General features: G+C 37.3%; 1 protein-coding gene across 8 annotated transcripts in view; it reads left to right on the top strand.

Moving 5' to 3' along the window:
• Window positions 1-7,237: 7,237 nt before the first annotated feature.
• Window positions 7,238-17,500, top strand: part of LOC137970733 (tetratricopeptide repeat protein 28-like) — a 36,004-nt gene continuing 25,741 nt past the window's right edge. The window contains exons 1-6 of one of the 8 annotated variants that reach the window (XM_068817274.1): window positions 7,238-7,489; window positions 8,182-8,229; window positions 8,469-8,517; window positions 9,103-9,147; window positions 9,405-9,453; window positions 10,102-10,149. The gene's annotated coding sequence lies outside the window, so the exon portion shown is untranslated. Of the gene's footprint in view, window positions 7,490-7,582; window positions 7,668-8,181; window positions 8,230-8,468; window positions 8,518-9,102; window positions 9,148-9,404; window positions 9,454-10,101; window positions 10,150-10,739; window positions 10,904-17,500 lie in introns of those variants that run through there. The other 7 variants (XM_068817272.1, XM_068817273.1, XM_068817275.1 and 4 more) reach the window with 7 other exon arrangements.

Below are 17,500 nucleotides of genomic sequence, written 5' to 3'. Positions count from 1 at the left end.
ACTTGATTATTCTCACGTCCCTGCTGTTTAGAGTTTTTATCCAATCTACATCATCCGGAAATTGAACAAAGTACCCGTTCAATTTATCGTAATCCATATTATTATATAGCAAAGCCAGTCTTGGGCAAATCCCAGCGCTCTGATTGGTTCTTTCTCGGTCGGGATTTTGCAGTACGGACCATTTCCGTGGAAACAGGCCAAGCCGTAAATTTTTGTTTTGGAGCAAAGCCGGCAAATTCATAATTTGCAACCAAAACAGCGAAAAAAAAACTGTGAATATTGGCATTGTTCACAGTGAAACTACGATAAGAAGCTAAAAAGATTGAAAGATAAAAAGCTAAAAGATAAAAAGCTAAAAAGATTGATTGCACCGGAAGTGCATTTTACTATCAGAAACAGAGTGCCATATAATAAACAACTTACTAACCGAGCTTGCTCGGGCCGTACTGGGGAACATTGGCCCACGGTCGTGGCAGTACAGACCGAGCGAAACGACCTCGGGCCAATATTCCCCAGTACGGCCCTCGCGCTCGGTTAGTAAGCGGTTAATCGTGCCCTTTATCCATCCAAGATTCTTTGCAACTCCGTCAACATTCTCTTCGTACTCTACTTCAACCCGTGTGTCCCAATCATCATTTCTCCTACGTGTAATTTCCGTTTTGATGGTCGTTTGTCTAACCTCGCTCTCTTATCGGGAGGTGTTTGTTCCACTTGGGCTTCGCTTTCATTTAGCGGACTGTTTGCTCCTCTCAAACTTAATCGAGATCGCTTTCTCTTTTTTATTTTCTTTTCCTTTGCTACTTGGTTGTTATTCTCGTAACTTGCATTAATGTTTTGCTCACTTGCGACAATTTTGACGGCATGTAACCTGTCTTCCATGTAAATATTCTTCATGAGCATCGTAATGTTACTACATCCTTCACCAAATGACTGACTATTTAGGGACTCGACGGCATTGTTAGTATTGGGTGCCGCGTCCCACTCTTCGTTATCTCGTAAAGTGTAGGCCTTACAAAACGTTTTCAGAATTCTCTCTCTTATCCACCACCTCACCCAAAGCGCTGACTGAGACCAATGGGCATTGGTTTGTTGATTACAAGTAGCAGCTAGATCAGGTGGAAAGAGATGTTTCGCCTCGGTTATATTCTTTACACCACAAAAGACGTCGAAAGCCAACTTGACGTCTGTTTGATTCGTTAGATCTTGTATGGCATGTCCAATGTAGCGAAAGATTTTATATTCCTCTTTGCGTTTTGTAACAATATCACTTACTCGATTAGCAGACGTTTTCCAGTGCACAGTACACCCGCGCAAACTTTTCTCGCAGAGTTCCGCTCCGATACTTCTTTCAAAGCCGTTATATTCTGCTTGATCAAAATCTACCATGATCTGCCGAAGAGTCTGCCCATTTTTAAACGACGGGTGTATTTTAGTAATGTGGGTAAATATTTCACGAATAGCTATTGCGTAGGCATCGCTGTCTTGTTTATTCAAAAGAACTCTCGCAACCGCGTTAAACTCGGCGCCATGGTAATTTCGTTAAAAGCAACCATGTTCAGTAATAAAGGTCTGGAAATCCATTGTTATTTGTGTATGTGATATCCACGTACAAATCTTTGGTGTTTCTCTGTAGGTGTGCTTGATAGGGAGCGAGAAAGAATGCAAAATTTCTCGAAGGCGAGATAATTAAAGGTACTCTCGTCCTTCCATCTGGTATTTCCCCATTTTTCGTTCACTTTCGCTAAGATTCCTGATCGACCGTCTCTTGCATGTCTTCATATTCTTTCCTGGACTTGTCAAATTCAAGAACTTGAAGGAGTGGGACAATTCCTGGATGTTAGTTTAGTTAGTTTATTGCCAGTCAATCAATCATAGCTCCGCAAGAGCGTATGAAAACGCCAGTTTTGGTAGTTTAAATCCCCGAGAGAGTTAGCTGCCGGAAACGGCAGAGTGCTGAAGTTCCATGCCAGCATAAAAAAGTTAAAACGCTGCAGCTGTGTCTACAAAATCTGTCCCGTAATAATATACAGAGAGGGAAACGTTTCGCCGTTAATGGCATTTCAATAACTGCGAATTTTGTGGTTCCAATACATCTTTAGAGGGAAACTTTCGCCGTTAGTGACATTTCATTTACTACGAAATCTGTGGTTCTAATATATATATTTAGGGGGAAATCTTTCGCCGTTAATGACATTTTGATAACTGCGAAATTTGTGGCTCCAATATTTGTGGGGGAAAATCTTTCGCAGTTAATGAGATTTAAATTACTGCGAAATCTTCGGTATATAATAAAAGTATATTGATAAACTTTTTGGCGAATTTTTATTAACTATCTGTAGATAAATAAAACTGCAAAATTTTCATTTACATATATATACCCAGTCACTGGTAGTCATTAGTTAAATTATCCTTAAACAATTTTATAAGAAATTGAGAACGTCACCATGCACAAATCGGTAAAAAGCTACTTGAAAACAGGTCCCACTAGGCAGGTTAAGCGTAAAACTTATATAACTCTGGTTTATTACTGTCACGCCAAAACGCAGACTGCAGACTGTGCAGACCAGGGGTAAAATATGGCGTTACCCTCACTATTATTTAGAGCTAACCGTAAACAGGCTAACTTGAATGTTATTAAGGCCTAATTAGGCTAACAGAATGTCATTTAGGCCCAATTCAGGCTAACAGAATTTTCATTTTACAGACGGTCTGCACAGTCTGCAGTCTGCGTTTTTTCAGTGTCCCGGTTTATTAGCTCACTATTTACACCGCTGCATTTTTAGTACGAATCACGGTTTTACCATTTTAGACCCATTCAATTTTGGTGACTCGTTGTGGTGAAGGGATACTGCTCTTATAATTACGGACACTTCCTTTGTGAGATTCCTGCCTCTTCCATGAGCCGCTTACAAGTGAAGTAAAATCCCTTCTCTTTCTCATAGACGGACTACCGTTCTCAGAAGCAGTCTTGTCTGCCGGCTTCTCAATTTGGGGCTTGGGCCACTCTGAACACTTTCCTTACAATTTTTTGAGAAAGCAAACGGTTCTTTTGCTATTCTATATACACTTCCTTGATCAATATGACAAATTTCGGCTACTCTACGTACAGGCAAGTCTTTAACAGAACATTAATATAATGCAGGTTCCTGTGTCACACAATCTATAACACACCAAAAAACGATCTTGTTAAATAAATTTTCTTGCTCGCAAAACAAAGTCAGTTGTTCAAAAGTCTCCAGCTAGGACACCGTTCTATATGTACATTAATTTCACGTGGAGTAATTAATTTCGATTTCGTTGCATCACATCTCCCAAAATACACATGGTAGACCATCACACTCGTCAGGGGAATGCGTCGTATATGACCAGCTAGTTTGTGAGGTCCTTGATATCTCAAAGAATGCTTCCGTAGTTGTTAAAAATATGGATATTGAAGTCACTGTTTCTTAGTGAATATCTGATCCCTTTTCGACTTCTGGGAAACTGGAGAAGAACGCTACCATAGAAGGAACAATTCAGGACATGGTTGCAAAAAGAGATTTTCCACCCTTAACAACAATTTGATGAAGATATAGGTGTTATGTTTTATTGCAGTTTAGGAATGTAACTTCCATTTTGTAATACTGATGTATGTACTGCTTTGAGTCCACGAAATAAATGGGCCTAATCGGCTAAATCAATGTTGTATCCAATTCAAACCTTGGGAATGTAGAAGAGTCTCGTGTTGAAAAATATTTCATGAGCGAGCGCAGCGAATAAGTTAAAAAATTTTCAACACGAGAAGAGAAATTTCGTATCTACAAGCGGTCATGTAATATTCTATTTATTATATAAACACCAATGAAATAAGAGATCATTTCACGACAGGCATCAGAAGACCCGATTTTTATATGTGACCATAGCAACAGTGATATTTTCACGTGTGAAGATTATCATGTTTGCGCGCGAAAGCTCACTTGGTTTTTCATTGATGTTTATATATTTAAAAATTTTTTTCCAGGTATTTCCATATTATTTAAATGTGAATGCTACATCAAATTCCAGTACAATACACAAATAATCTTAATCAAGACATTGAGTTAGTTAATTTAATCATATTGTTTACTTTCCCGCAAAACCTGGTTTGAAAATAAACATTTTTCTGACGCTGATGGGCACAAACCTGATACATTAAACATTTAACTCAGTCCTTGCATCTTATTAATAAATAGATAACTATATATATCAATAAAAAAAAGGCCTTCGTATACCTACATGTCTTGTACCTCATTAAAACCTCCTTCCAGTTGCTTACGCGCCGTTGGACTAAGTGCATTAGCGAGCTTAAGGACGCGCGTTTTCGAGACGCGGACGGCAACCGGAAGTGAGCTGTTTTCGCTTTTAACTTGTCTTCACACAACCACATTCACATTGCTAAGTATCTTTTCTCAATTAGAGATGATTAGTATAAAAATCTGGGTGTATACCACTGCCCTGGCATGTTAAATTTTCTCTTCCGGTTGCCGTTCGCGTCTCAAAAACGTGCGTGCTTAAAGGGGCTAGGTCACGCTATTTTAGGTAATTTTGTTTAATTTTGTTAATTATGAGCTCTAAACGTCATATTGGCAGAGCAAGAGTCTTTCATTTGCAAAATCACGGCCACATAACAACTGAGAATGATTTTCAAGCTTTGTAAATGACATTTTGATATAGACTGATATAAATTTGAAAAAAGGTGGGCCGACGTTTTTCAAATTTACCCAAACTCAATCCATTTCAATCCTCTCCAGTTTTGTCCATCTTGGCTTCCCTGTGTTTTGTTAGAGTTCTTCTATAGTTTTGAACAGTTATTTTGATATTTTAGTTAATTCTATGACCATTCGATCAGTGCTGAAAATGCCTAAAATAGCGTGACCTAGCCCCTTTAAGCTCCCTATTAACTTGTGTGATTACAATTCGTTATATACCATAAAATTAACAATGACGTGTAGTGTGTCGGCGTCTCGTCAATTAATCATTTTCGATCACCGCAGTTTTTTTTATTTTCGAGCACAATCGTTTGGTATTTCTTTTCAGTTTTTTAATGTCTGTATTCTGTTGATACCGATGTTCTTTTAGCCCCACAGTTTGAGACTTCGTTATGTTGTTGATTGAATGTGAGCCAGCGAGCCATGCGAGTCAACATGCAATGCAAGTCACACAGTTATTGAAAGTTAACCATTTTAAAGTGGGTGCTTAGAGTTAAAAGCTGTTTATCAGCGCTATTTGAAATGGGTGCTTAGACTTAATGCTCGCAGATTGTCCAGCCTCGTTGAATATCCACCAAGCCGCTAGCCACTTAAGAGTTCTGTAGCTGAAACTGTTTGTCTCTGATGTTATTGGCGTTGGTCGCTCGAATCTTGCGTGTGCAGCGATTTTCCCTTTGTGGTCCTTTGTTTGTGTTGACACCTATTGGATTTTGACTTTGTTTAGAAACCATTTGTAAACCCTAGGATTCACTAAAAGAAACCACAAATTGTAAAACCTCTCAGAAAAATAAATAAGTGGTCGATAGACCAAGCACAAAAAACGGATTGTTTAATTTCTTTACCCATCTGCTTTGCCTCCAAAGCGATTACCGAGCGCACTTTAAAGATCTGAGATTACAAATTTACTAGATTTCAGGTGCACTATGCAGTGCGCAACATGAATAGAAAGCCATTGGGTTTGTTTGGGCAGTCTCGGCTGAGACCAGTAGAGTCGTGATCACACTTGATTACACTACGATAACTTCGATAACTAACCCTATCCCTACCTAAGAATTACAGAGCTAGGCGGCAGTTTACAGAAACAGCTACTGCCCCGACGGAGGCCAGGAGAAACCTGCCGGAAAAAATCCCCGTTGGGGGGAAAATAAGGCAGGAAACCTGGGTAGGATCCATGACTTAATAAGTAAGCTCTGAATGCCAATCCTACGAAGGCCACGCTGCTAAGACAGAATTGAAACGAGTGTGAACTACTATTTAAACTGTGGTAGAGAAATAAAAAATAAAATAAGAAATAAAAAAACGTCCATAGTACTGGCGTTGGCCAAGAATGATCTTCCATGTGACAAAACTCTCTTGTATGACTGTCATCGTGTCCCATGATGCACTGAACAGGCCCAGTCCCCACTGCTCTCATGCCGCAGAAATATTTCATTACCAGTTAATTCATATTCATTCAAAGGCCGCATTTTACATATTTCAGCTCTACTACACTACGTCGTGTACGAAATTGGTTTATCATTTTGGAATTAGCTCATGAAACGATTAGTTTGGACCAGACTTCTAAAGATAAATTCGTTAGAGTGGGGGTTAATATCTAACATGCTTAAGTAATCTTTTGAGTATCGAAACTGGACAGACACCACTGCTTGACTGGGCAATCACAACCTCATCTCCCTGGTCTGTCTTGCTTTTCTCCACTCTGATTGTCAGGTACCTGTCATCAATAGAGATGTGACTCATTCTGATGTTACGAACCTCATCGGATCTGAAAAAACCCGCAGCTTCCCGTATAGTATCAGGGGCACCCAACGAGAATGTAGTTCAAAACCACTTAAACATAGCATTGTTTAACGTATTTTAGTATTTAAACGGCAGATATAGGCATATTTTTATCCTCTAAAAATTTTTCATCTGTTCGGATTTCCTAGCTGAAAGTCTAGTGATCCGAAAATTATAGGGATAAAAACTTACCTTTCGAAAATTTCAGCCAGAAAAAAGGTCTCGAAAATTCTAGGTGACCTTTTTAGGGCCGGGTTGGACTGGAGCTTGAGACTTAAGTCTTTCAACTGAGGGTGCCACAAAGCAAAATGAGGATTGAGAAAGCATTCAATCAGTTTTAGCCATGACAAACTCTTTATGTCTACTCGCTTTAAAGTCTTACATAAAGCTTAGCAAGACCAGAGCCTCGTATAATGCATGCGTTCTCATCACAACTTTGAACCTTGCCGAGCGAAACCATGTATTTTGTGAGTTGTTCGAGCAATCATGAACAGTCATCTCACCTCGCTCCGTTCTCTTGAGAACTTTTCAGCTTTCCGCTCCAGTTCCACTGTTTTTGCATATTAGGCATAAATGATTTGTGTTATGAAAATTAAAATGGATAACCACATTAAATCATCAAATTTTGCAGAGTCATTTCTTGTTGTCGAGCCTCACGTCGATTAGTACCCATTTTGGTAAGTTGCTCACTGTTACTCATTTCTTAATAACACGAACAAGTAATAATTTATGTGTGATAAACCAGTTCTGACGAATTTTGCGTTACTTTTTGTTGTTTTCTCTTTACTCAGTTTGGATCAAGTTACTGACTACGTCAGAATTCCTGATATGTTTATTTTCTAAAGTGATCATGATCACCGTCACTCATGATCAGTTGCGAATGACGCACCCAAATGATCCACTAGTATTATTTATCCCTTAATTTTTTGTTCAGCCGGATTCATTTTTCCTGCTCACAAGGTTTTAAAGAGGAACATTGCAAGGTATTTGGTAATATTAGCTTGCTGGGTGTAATCAGATATTTGTCTGTCGTTGCAAGATAATAAGTAACAATTAAAAAAAAAAAAAAGGTGTCACGGTGCTAAATTATTTGTTTCTTGTGTGATCGAACTACAATGTAAAAACTGCCCTCCATTCTTTTCTTGCACATCGAGAAAGTAAGTAAGTAAGTAAGTAAATGATGTATCTTGAATTGTTTCTGAACAGAGAGGGTTTTTAGATTCAAAATTGAGGGTGCCACAAAGCAAATGACGATGAAGAATGCATTCAATCAGTTTTAGCCATAACAAACCCTTAATGTCTACTCGCTTTAAAGTCTTACTTAAAGCTAAGCAACATCGGAGCATCGTATAATGTACCCGTTCTCATTACGACTTTGAACCTCGCCGAACGAAACCATTACTTGAGTTTTTCGGAGCAATGGAACAGTCATCTCACCTCGATCAGTGTTCAAATTGGACTGCTTCACTGATCAGTTGCGCTGTTTGCTCGAGTATGAAGTGACTTCTCCTTGCTGCTCCATTTGTTAGTTCTCTTGAGAATTTTCAGCTTTCCGCTCCTGTTCTACATTTTTAATGCATACTAGCCATAAGGGAATTTTGTTATGAAAGTTAAAAGTTTTCCTACAAGATTCGATAATGCATGGATAACCACATTAAATCATCAAATTTTGCAGAGTCATTTCTTGTCGTCAAGGACTTCGCATTGATTAGCATCCATTTTGGTAAGTTGCTCACTGTTACTCATTTGTTAATAACACGAACAAGTAATTTATTTGTGATAAACCAGTTCTGATGAATTTTGCGTTACTTTTTGTTTTCTCTTTACCCAGTTTGATCAAGTTAGTGACTAAGAATTCCCTACATATTTATTTTCTGAAGTGACCACTGTCACTCATGATCAGTTGCAAATGATGCATCTAAATGATCCACCGGTATTATTTATCCCTTAACTTTTTTTCAGCCGTATTCAGTATTCCTGCTCAGAAGGTTTTCAAGAGGAACATTGCAAGGTATTTAGTAATATTAGCTTACTGGGTGTAATAAGTTATTTGTCTGTTGTTGCAAGGTAATGGGTAACAATTAGCTTGAGGGGTCACGGTGCTAAATTATTTGTTTCTTGTGTGATCGAACTATATACTGTCCTCCATTCTTTTCTTGCACATCGAGAAAGTAAGTAAATGATGTGTCTTGAATTCTTCCTGAATAGAGAGGGTTTTTAGTTTTTGAATCCGCTTAGATTCAAAATTGAGGGTGTCACAAAGCAAATGACGATTAAGAATGCATTCAATTAGTTTTAGGCATAACAAACCCGTAATGTCTATTCGCTTTAAAGTCTTACATAAAGCTAAGCAAGACCAGAGCCTCGTATAATGTACATGTATGCGTTCTCATTACAACTTTGAACCTCGCCGAACGAAACCATGTATTTTGTGAGTTGTTCCGAGCAATCATGAACAGTCATCTCACCTCGATCCGTTCTCTTGAGAACTTTTCAGCTTTCCGCTCCAGTTCCACTCTTTTTGCATATTAGGCATAAATGATTTGTGTTATGAAAGTTAAAATGGATAACCACATTAAATCATCAAATTTTGCAGAGTCATTTCTTGTTGTCAACCTCACGTCGATTAGTACCCATTTTGGTAAGTTGCTCACTGTTACTCATTTCTTAATAACACAAACAAGTAATAATTTATGTGTGATAAACCAGTTCTGACGAATTTTGCGTTACTTTTTGTTGTTTTCTCTTTACTCAGTTTGGATCAAGTTACTGACTACGTCAGAATTCCTGATATGTTTATTTTCTAAAGTGATCATGATCACCGTCACTCATGATCAGTTGCGAATGACGCACCCAAATGATCCACTAGTATTATTTATCCCTTAATTTTTTGTTCAGCCGGATTCATTTTTCCTGCTCACAAGGTTTTAAAGAGGAACATTGCAAGGTAATATTAGCTTGCTGGGTGTAATCAGATATTTGTCTGTCGTTGCAAGATAATAAGTAACAATTAGCTTGAGGTGTCACGGTGCTAAATTATTTGTTTCTTGTGTGATCGAACTACAATGTAAAAACTGCCCTCCATTCTTTTCTTGCACATCGAGAAGGTAAGTAAGTAAATGATGCATCTTGAATTTTTTCTGAACAGAGAGGGTTTTTAGATTCAAAATTGAGGGTGTCACAAAGCAAATGACGATGAAGAATATATAATGCATTCAATCAGTTTTAGCCATAACAAACCCTTAATGTCTACTCGCTTTAAAATCTTACTTAAAGCTAAGCAAGATCGGAGCATCGTATAATGTACCCGTTCTCATTACGACTTTGAACTTTTTCGGAGCAATGGAACAGTCATCTCACCTCGATCAGTGTTCAAATTGGACTGCTTCACTGATCAGTTGCGCTGTTTGCTCGAGTATGAAATGACTTCACCTTGCTGCTCCATTTGTTAGTTCTCTTGAGAATTTTCAGCTTTCCACTCCTGTTCTACATTTTTAATGCATACTAGGCATAAGGGAATTTTGTTATGAAAGTTAAAAGTTTTCCTACAAGATTCGATAATGCATGGATAACCACATTAAATCATATTTTGCAGAGTGATTTCTTGTTTTCAAGGACCTCGCGTCGATTAGCATCCATTTTGGTAAGTTGCTCACTGTTTCTCGTTTCTTTATAACACGAACAAGTAATAATTTATGTGTAATAAACCAGTTCTGATTAATTTTGCGTTACTTTTTGTCAGAATTCCTTACAAGTTTATTTTCTGAAGTGCTCACAGTCACTCATGATTAGTTGCAAATGATGCATCCAAACGATCCACCAGTATTATTTATCCCGTAAATAATTTTTTCAGCCATATTCATTATTCCTGCTCAAAAGGTTTTAAAAAGGAACATTGCAAGGTATTAAGTGATATTAGCTTGCTGGGTGTACCTGTAATAAGTTATTTGTCTGTCGTTTGATTGAACTGTGAGACAGTGACTAGGTCACTTGTGTTCATTTTGTGTTTATTTTTATTCCAATTATTTTCAACTTCTTTTCATTATCCTAATTACTATTATTTGCTTGTTTACCCATAATTACTCATGAAATTTCCTCATATTTTTGCTTGTGTAGTTGTGTTATCCCCACACATTTCTCTTACCTAATTCCAGTTGTGCAGGAGTGGTAAACTCCTTCTTTCCTTAGGTAAATCCTGTATTAGTGAGTAGTAGATTTACCCCCTAGCCTTATTTGGTTTTTAGTTAGTTTTCTATTTTCCTAAAATCCATTGTAAATTGGCTACCATTTACTTGAAGTAAGTTCAGTCGGTTCAGTTAGTTTATCTGAAGAGTGTCAGTCTTAAAGACAAGTCATTTTCCAAGTCTTCTGAGGTGTGTAGTTATCAATAACATTTGGTATGTTATCAGTATTTTCCTATTTCTTTATTTATGCGTAGCCTTTAGTTTAGTTACTACATATAGCTTTCTGTTCTTGATTTTAGTTCTTAGCAGTGATTGCAAAATTTTCGTTTGCTATTGTCTAGCTTTATTTATCTATATGTTGACCTTTAGTCTGGCACAGCATGTGATTTGCGCCTTGAATATTTTTGCTGTTTTCCAATGAGTAATTGCTGTATTTTTGTCTCCTGCTTTGTATCCTTTTAATTGCATTTGATTCCAAATGATCCGTTTGTTACCATTATTTCACAATTACTAGTTTCAATGTAGTATTGTGGGATTATTGTGCAATATGTAATTTGAAGCTCTTGCTTTTTTCAAATCCATGCTTCATATAATAGTTCTTGGATTATGACATTGTTTAGTTTGTTTACAATTTGAAGTCATTTTACTCGTTTTGTTGGTAATTTCTTTGCCTTTTAGTTCGCAAGCATGTTTCTTCATGTATCAGCTATTTACCATAGTTGTTATTGTTCAGCAAGTGTAAATAATATCAATTTACTATGTTAAATCCATTGGCTTATTGTGGCTTTGTTTATTTGTTCGTTCCCGATCTCGATCCACTGTGTTTGCGTAGGTATAAATGATTTTTGTTAGAAAGTTATTTCTCACTAGATAATGTTTTACCGAAAGACTTGGCAGTGGATAACCACATGAAATTAAAATTTTTAGAGTTATGAAAAATGGGGCGAGACAAGAAGGAAACCCCTGCATTTTGAAAACCGGCAAGTTGACCTGTGATGCATGTCATCAGCTGTCATAAATTGACCAAGAAAATATTTGGTCTTCCATAGTGGAAATTGAACTTTGTGCAAGAGAAGGTTAAAAAATTTGGCAAGGAAAATAAGGTGCATAACAGGCATTTCTACACACATGTAAAGGAGCACCTTTTCTGGGATAAAAATTATCATATTTTCAAGCATCTTAGTTTGTCTAAACATTGTCAGGATAATTGCGATGTTTCTTGCTTAGAATTTAGTGAAAATGCTACCTCTTTCTATCAACTCAAACACAGGGAGAGCTTCCATATTGAGCAGATGAAACCGGGCAAACTCAACAAACAAGTTGATCATGTCGGTTTAGCATTACACTTTTAAAATTTACCATTGTGTCAGTTACAGTATGTTTTCTATAATATCGCTGGTTTATAGTTTGAGTTTCACCTCCTTGTAAGGAACATTTAAGAGCGCCTCTCAGCAATCTTCACCTAAGACCGTGCAAGATAAAAAAATCGAAAATTGCCAAAATTTGTCACAATAAAGGACTACCAAAACCATTTTTAGAAAAATATGTTTTACTTTGTTTCGATAATTATTTTACCTGGACGGCGACTTTTTCTGTATGGGGCCTTGCGAGCGAGTGAAAACGACTCCAAAATGTCGCTTGTTTGAATGCTCTTTTTGAAATAACGAACGAGTAACTTGAAAATCAAAACAACATGGCACAGCTAGAGTAATTCATTCACCCTTTAGCGCTGTTAACGGTACCATATACCAAAACTGGAATTTTGACCAAATTTTAAAACTTGACCTTTTTTAGATTGATTACAGACCCTTGCAAAACAAATCTGGAATAATCTGGTTATTTCCAGAATTTTTCTTAGGATATGACAAAAAAAATTTCTAGAAATTCCTAGAATTTACCAGTTTCCTTTTCTGGAAAATTCTAGAAAATTCTAGAATGTTAATGGAACATGCTAATTAGGGAAGAAATTGCCAGCTTTATTCCAGAAATCATAATCTGGGATCAAATCAGGTTTTTTCAGCTTTTTCCAGCTTGTTACAAATGCTGCTTTCTAGATTTTTCTAGACATTCCTGCATGCTATTAAATGAAAGCATGTGAAGATCATGTATTAATTTCCAGCTTTTTTCAAGGATATTCCAGTTTTTCATGATTTTCCTCTGCCTTTTCCCACCAGTTAATTTTATTCCTTGATGGTTTTAACTTTTGGTTCCTTTAAGGCAATTTATGTAAATGGTATGTTATGATATACATAAATTGGATACAGAAGCCTTATTCAAAGGCTATGTTATACGTATGCCTCGTGTATATATTTTGAAAGGAAATGCTATGTTTTATCTAGTCAAATGGAACCTTTACGTAGCATATGTAAAGGCTATGTTATGGGGTTTTTGTGTCCAAAAATAAAAATGGTTTCAACATAATTTACACGTAGATTCGAAACAGAAAATACACAACACATACATAATTATCCTGCTCCTATAAAATAATATTCCAGCAAATCAGAAATGTGCTGGAAACTACAAAAAATCCATTGTAGTCAAGCTATTAACAGTTATTACCATAGCTCACAGACAAAAACAATTAGACGACAGATTTTAAAGCAGTTATATATTTTTATTGCATGAACCTAAGCATTTAATTCATGCCAAAATCTTTGAATTGGGTTCTTGTTTTAAATTTAACGAGACCCTCCGTGAGGGTACACTGGTTACCTGTGGTATGTGCACCGTTCCAGACAATTTTTTTTCAAGTTGGGGGGTCATTAAGACCATTTAAGGGGTCACCCAGAAGTCATACCAGCAGAGGCCCTTTGGCTCACAGGTCCTCACACGTTTGCACGACGAACAGATCCTTTTCCGAGGTTATAAACCTGGCTACCAGCCTATTAATTAATCATTGTCGGAAAGAAGAAATTCCTGTCCTCTTTGGAAATTTTAGACACGCATTGCTTACATGTGGTAGTGAAGTAAAACAGCAATTTATTCCATATAAAATGTCAACTGAGCTGTGTGTTGTCTTCCAGGAGATTCAAGGTGTCCTTGTATAGTAGCTCTAGCAGTGCACGATATTGATTTGCAGGCGCGTAGGGTGGTCATTTTTTCAAGTACGCACAAGTACATATGATCTAGAAACGTAAGTAAACTGAGCGAAAAATACTGCGTTCTCTATTTCTTGTCGAAATAGTTGTGTGAATACAAGCAAAGAACAAAGCGTCTTGTCCTTATTTTGAGCAAACTTGGTGCAAACAAAACATTGTTTTGGTTGTGCTAGCGTGACTGGAATTGTCAAGAACGTTCTCGGAACGTCGCTCCTTTGTCACGAACGTTGGAACGTCGCTCCTTTGAAACCTCGCCTTTCTGTTGCACGCTGGCCAAACAACACGGCATTGTTAGTGTTTTAGTTTTTAGAATTTAATCAAAGTGGTGCTTTCATCACGAAATCTTGGTTGCGTACAAGTAAAATGTTAAGAATAGAAACAACTGCTAAAAATTTCAAAATTTTCTGGTCACTTCAAGTACGCACGTGCGTATATGCGTATAGGACGCTACGCGCCTGATTTGGTATTGTCTATCATTGTAGTGCCATGATAGAAGTCTTGGGTAAATAGCCTGAGAAGACATGTGGTTACTAGCAAAGTACTGAACCCAGAAAGATTGAAGAAAATAAATGGGAAGTGAGAAACATTGGCTTCTGGGCTGACATGTTGATAATTTTCAAGCTCCCTCACATCTTCTTTCACCTCAAGTTTAAGCGTGCCCTCTGAGCATCTGACAGCTTTGTAATACTAAAGTTTACTAAAGTTTACTAAAGTTTACTAAAGTATACTAAAGTTTATTCCTCTCCGGCGGGGTTAGTATCTGGATGGGTGACCTCAAACATATACCCCTTCGTAAAACAGGAGCATTGGACGGAAAATACTATTAACGCCAACCAATGCGAACTCAGCAAGGTACAGATTTTGTTAGCTTGCTTTATGCAAAAACAAATATTGATGCAAAAGTAAATTGATACACAGTTTTTAGAAGAGCAGAAGGAAGTTTCCTGGACGGTCGTTCGAGAATAACATATTTACGACATGAAAACAACATTAACTTTGAACCGTGAATATAGAATATAAAAAGTTACGATCAGCGACAAACATATTGGGGAGATTTTTGCTACGTTCCATTTTGTTATTGTACTTTTGGTTGCACAAATTAATCGCAAAATCGAAAGTGACATCGCCGGAATTCAGCGGGCGCCGTGATTAATTTTGTGTCAAATGATGGCAAGGTACCGGGTTTTCGTAAGTTTCTTTTTCTGTCAAGTGTTATAGAGTTTGACAATAAATGAGCAAAGTCAAAAACAAAGATCGCAATCGCCCAAACTCTTGAGGTTGACCCCGGGGTTGACCATTGTTTCTGCTGAGTCAAAAATTTACTCTCCAAGACAAGGTTATGTATCACCAGGTAATTCCATTATTTTGGAAATAGCAGCTACTTTATTGTTTATCGGGGTCACCATTTAGTTTTGTCCAATATACACAAACGGATACGATTCGTCAATTCCGATAGTCCATTGGTACCATTGGTAGGATTGGTACCAATAGAAAAGAATGTCATTCCAATGGTTCTGTTGGTGAATATGCATTTCATTAAGGGGACTTTCACTATTTTCTTAATTATGATGGTCTATTGGTACCAATAGAAAATGATGTCATTCCAATGGTTCTACTGGTGAAATTATTTTCTCATGTGATGTAGCTGGGTACAGCCTACAGGGCAATTCCGATGGTCCATTGGTACCAATGGTACAATTGGTACTAATAGAAAATGATGTCATTCCAATGTTTCTACTGGTGAAACTATTTTCTCATGTGATCTAGCTGGGTACAGCCTACAGGGCAATTCCGATGGTCCATTGGTACCAATGGTACGATTGGTACTAATAGAAAATTATGTCATTCCAATGGTTCTACTGGTGAAACTATTTTCTCATGTGATCAAGCTGGGTACAGGGCAATTCCGATGGTCCATTGGTACCAATGGTACAATTGGTACCAATAGAAAATGATGTCATTCCAATGGTTCTACTGGTGAAACTATTTTCTCATGTGATCAAGCTGGGTACAGCCTACGGGGCAATTCCGATGGTCCATTGGTACCAATGGTACGATTGGTACTAATAGAAAATTATGTCATTCCAATGGTTCTATTGGTGAAAAAAAAGTTCACTTTCACACCAAGTAAAGGCACGCAATAATTATAATGATTATTCCGCGTTCTACAAGCCAACCACAAAAAACAAGTTCGCTTTTACACCAAGTAAAAGCACGCAATAATTATTATAACGAGATGCTTCCGTGAAGCATACACTGGGTTGCCTGTGGTACGTGTTACAGAAAATCAGAAGGCACTGAATTGTGTGGTATTGAACTACAACATTCCAGTCTCTGAAGAATAACAAATAAAAGAGAAGCGAGAAACATTGTCTTCTGGGCTGACATGTTGATAATTTTCAAGTTCCCTCACAACTTCTTTACACCATAAGTTTAAGCGTGCCCTCTGAACATCTGACAGCTTTGTAATACCAAAGTTCACTGAAGTTAATCCCTGTTTTCCAGGGTTAGTGTTTGGATGGGAGACCAAAACAATATACCCCTCGTCAAACAGAAGCATCGGACCGAAAATACTGTTAACGCTAACAAATGCTAACTCAGCAAGGTACAGATTTTGTTAGCTTGCTTTATGCAAAATAAGAACATCATTCTAAAAGCTTATTCTACGCAAAAAGTGGGTTCTGGAGGTAATTTTGAGAGTGGAAATCAAGGTTACGCGGCAGACGGCAAATACAAACTCACGATTTAATTAACTTAACACACCAAAAAGACGCTAACCTCATTTTGACAAGATAATGCTTTACTATTGCCATAAAAACTATCCAGTTACGCTCGCATATCATAAAACATGATGAATTCATAAAGGCCACCTTTTCCAGCGAACAGTTTTTGAAACAAACAACATATTTGCTATTAGAGGCAAAAACCCAACAACAACAACAACAACAACAACAACAATATTTTATTATTTGACAATAAGTCCTTATTCCCCTGGCTCCGCAGGTAGCAGTGCTAATCGAGGCGGGCCAGGATAATCAGTAAAAGAAGAAGAAAATACACACAGTAAGACTACCGAGAAATAGATAGATAATTAGATAGGTAAGTAAATACGAAAACAGATTAAGTCTAAAGAAACACCTAGCTATGTAATTGAGGTTGGCAACGCAGTATATTATGAGAGGTAGATAAATAAGACAAAATGAATAAGATAAGATAAGCGAAGCAAAGATGATGGCTATTAAGAGTATTTGCTAACTTTTGAGATTATCGATTCTACGTCTTCGTAGGAGTCTTCAGATTCTAATATATTGAATAAGATCATACGAATTTTCCTTTTAAAAATGGGTTTTGGTAGTGTTCGGTACTTAGTTGGTATCTCATTCCACAGTTTTGCACCAATTCTTGAAAACGATTTTCGTTCAATTTCAAGTTTTGACTTTTTAATATAAAAGTTGTTGGAAACTGAAGATCGCGTATTATATGAATGAATTTTTGCAGTAGGGATGAACAAATCCTTCAATTGTGAAGGGATAACATCGTTATTTACATCATGCATTGTTTCAGCTAGCAATTTATAATACAAAAAGTGAATAGGTAAAACCTTTGCATGAAGGAACAAAGGAATGGCGTGATCACACCTGTCAGCGAAGCACATGAAACGGAGAGCACGTTTTTGGAGGATCAAAAGCTTATTTAGTTGAGTTTTGCCAGC

The sequence above is a fragment of the Montipora foliosa genome, chromosome 9, assembly GCF_036669935.1.
Source record: "Montipora foliosa isolate CH-2021 chromosome 9, ASM3666993v2, whole genome shotgun sequence".
Taxonomy (NCBI): Eukaryota; Metazoa; Cnidaria; class Anthozoa; order Scleractinia; family Acroporidae; genus Montipora; species Montipora foliosa.
This window is presented reverse-complemented; position numbering and strand designations above follow the sequence as displayed.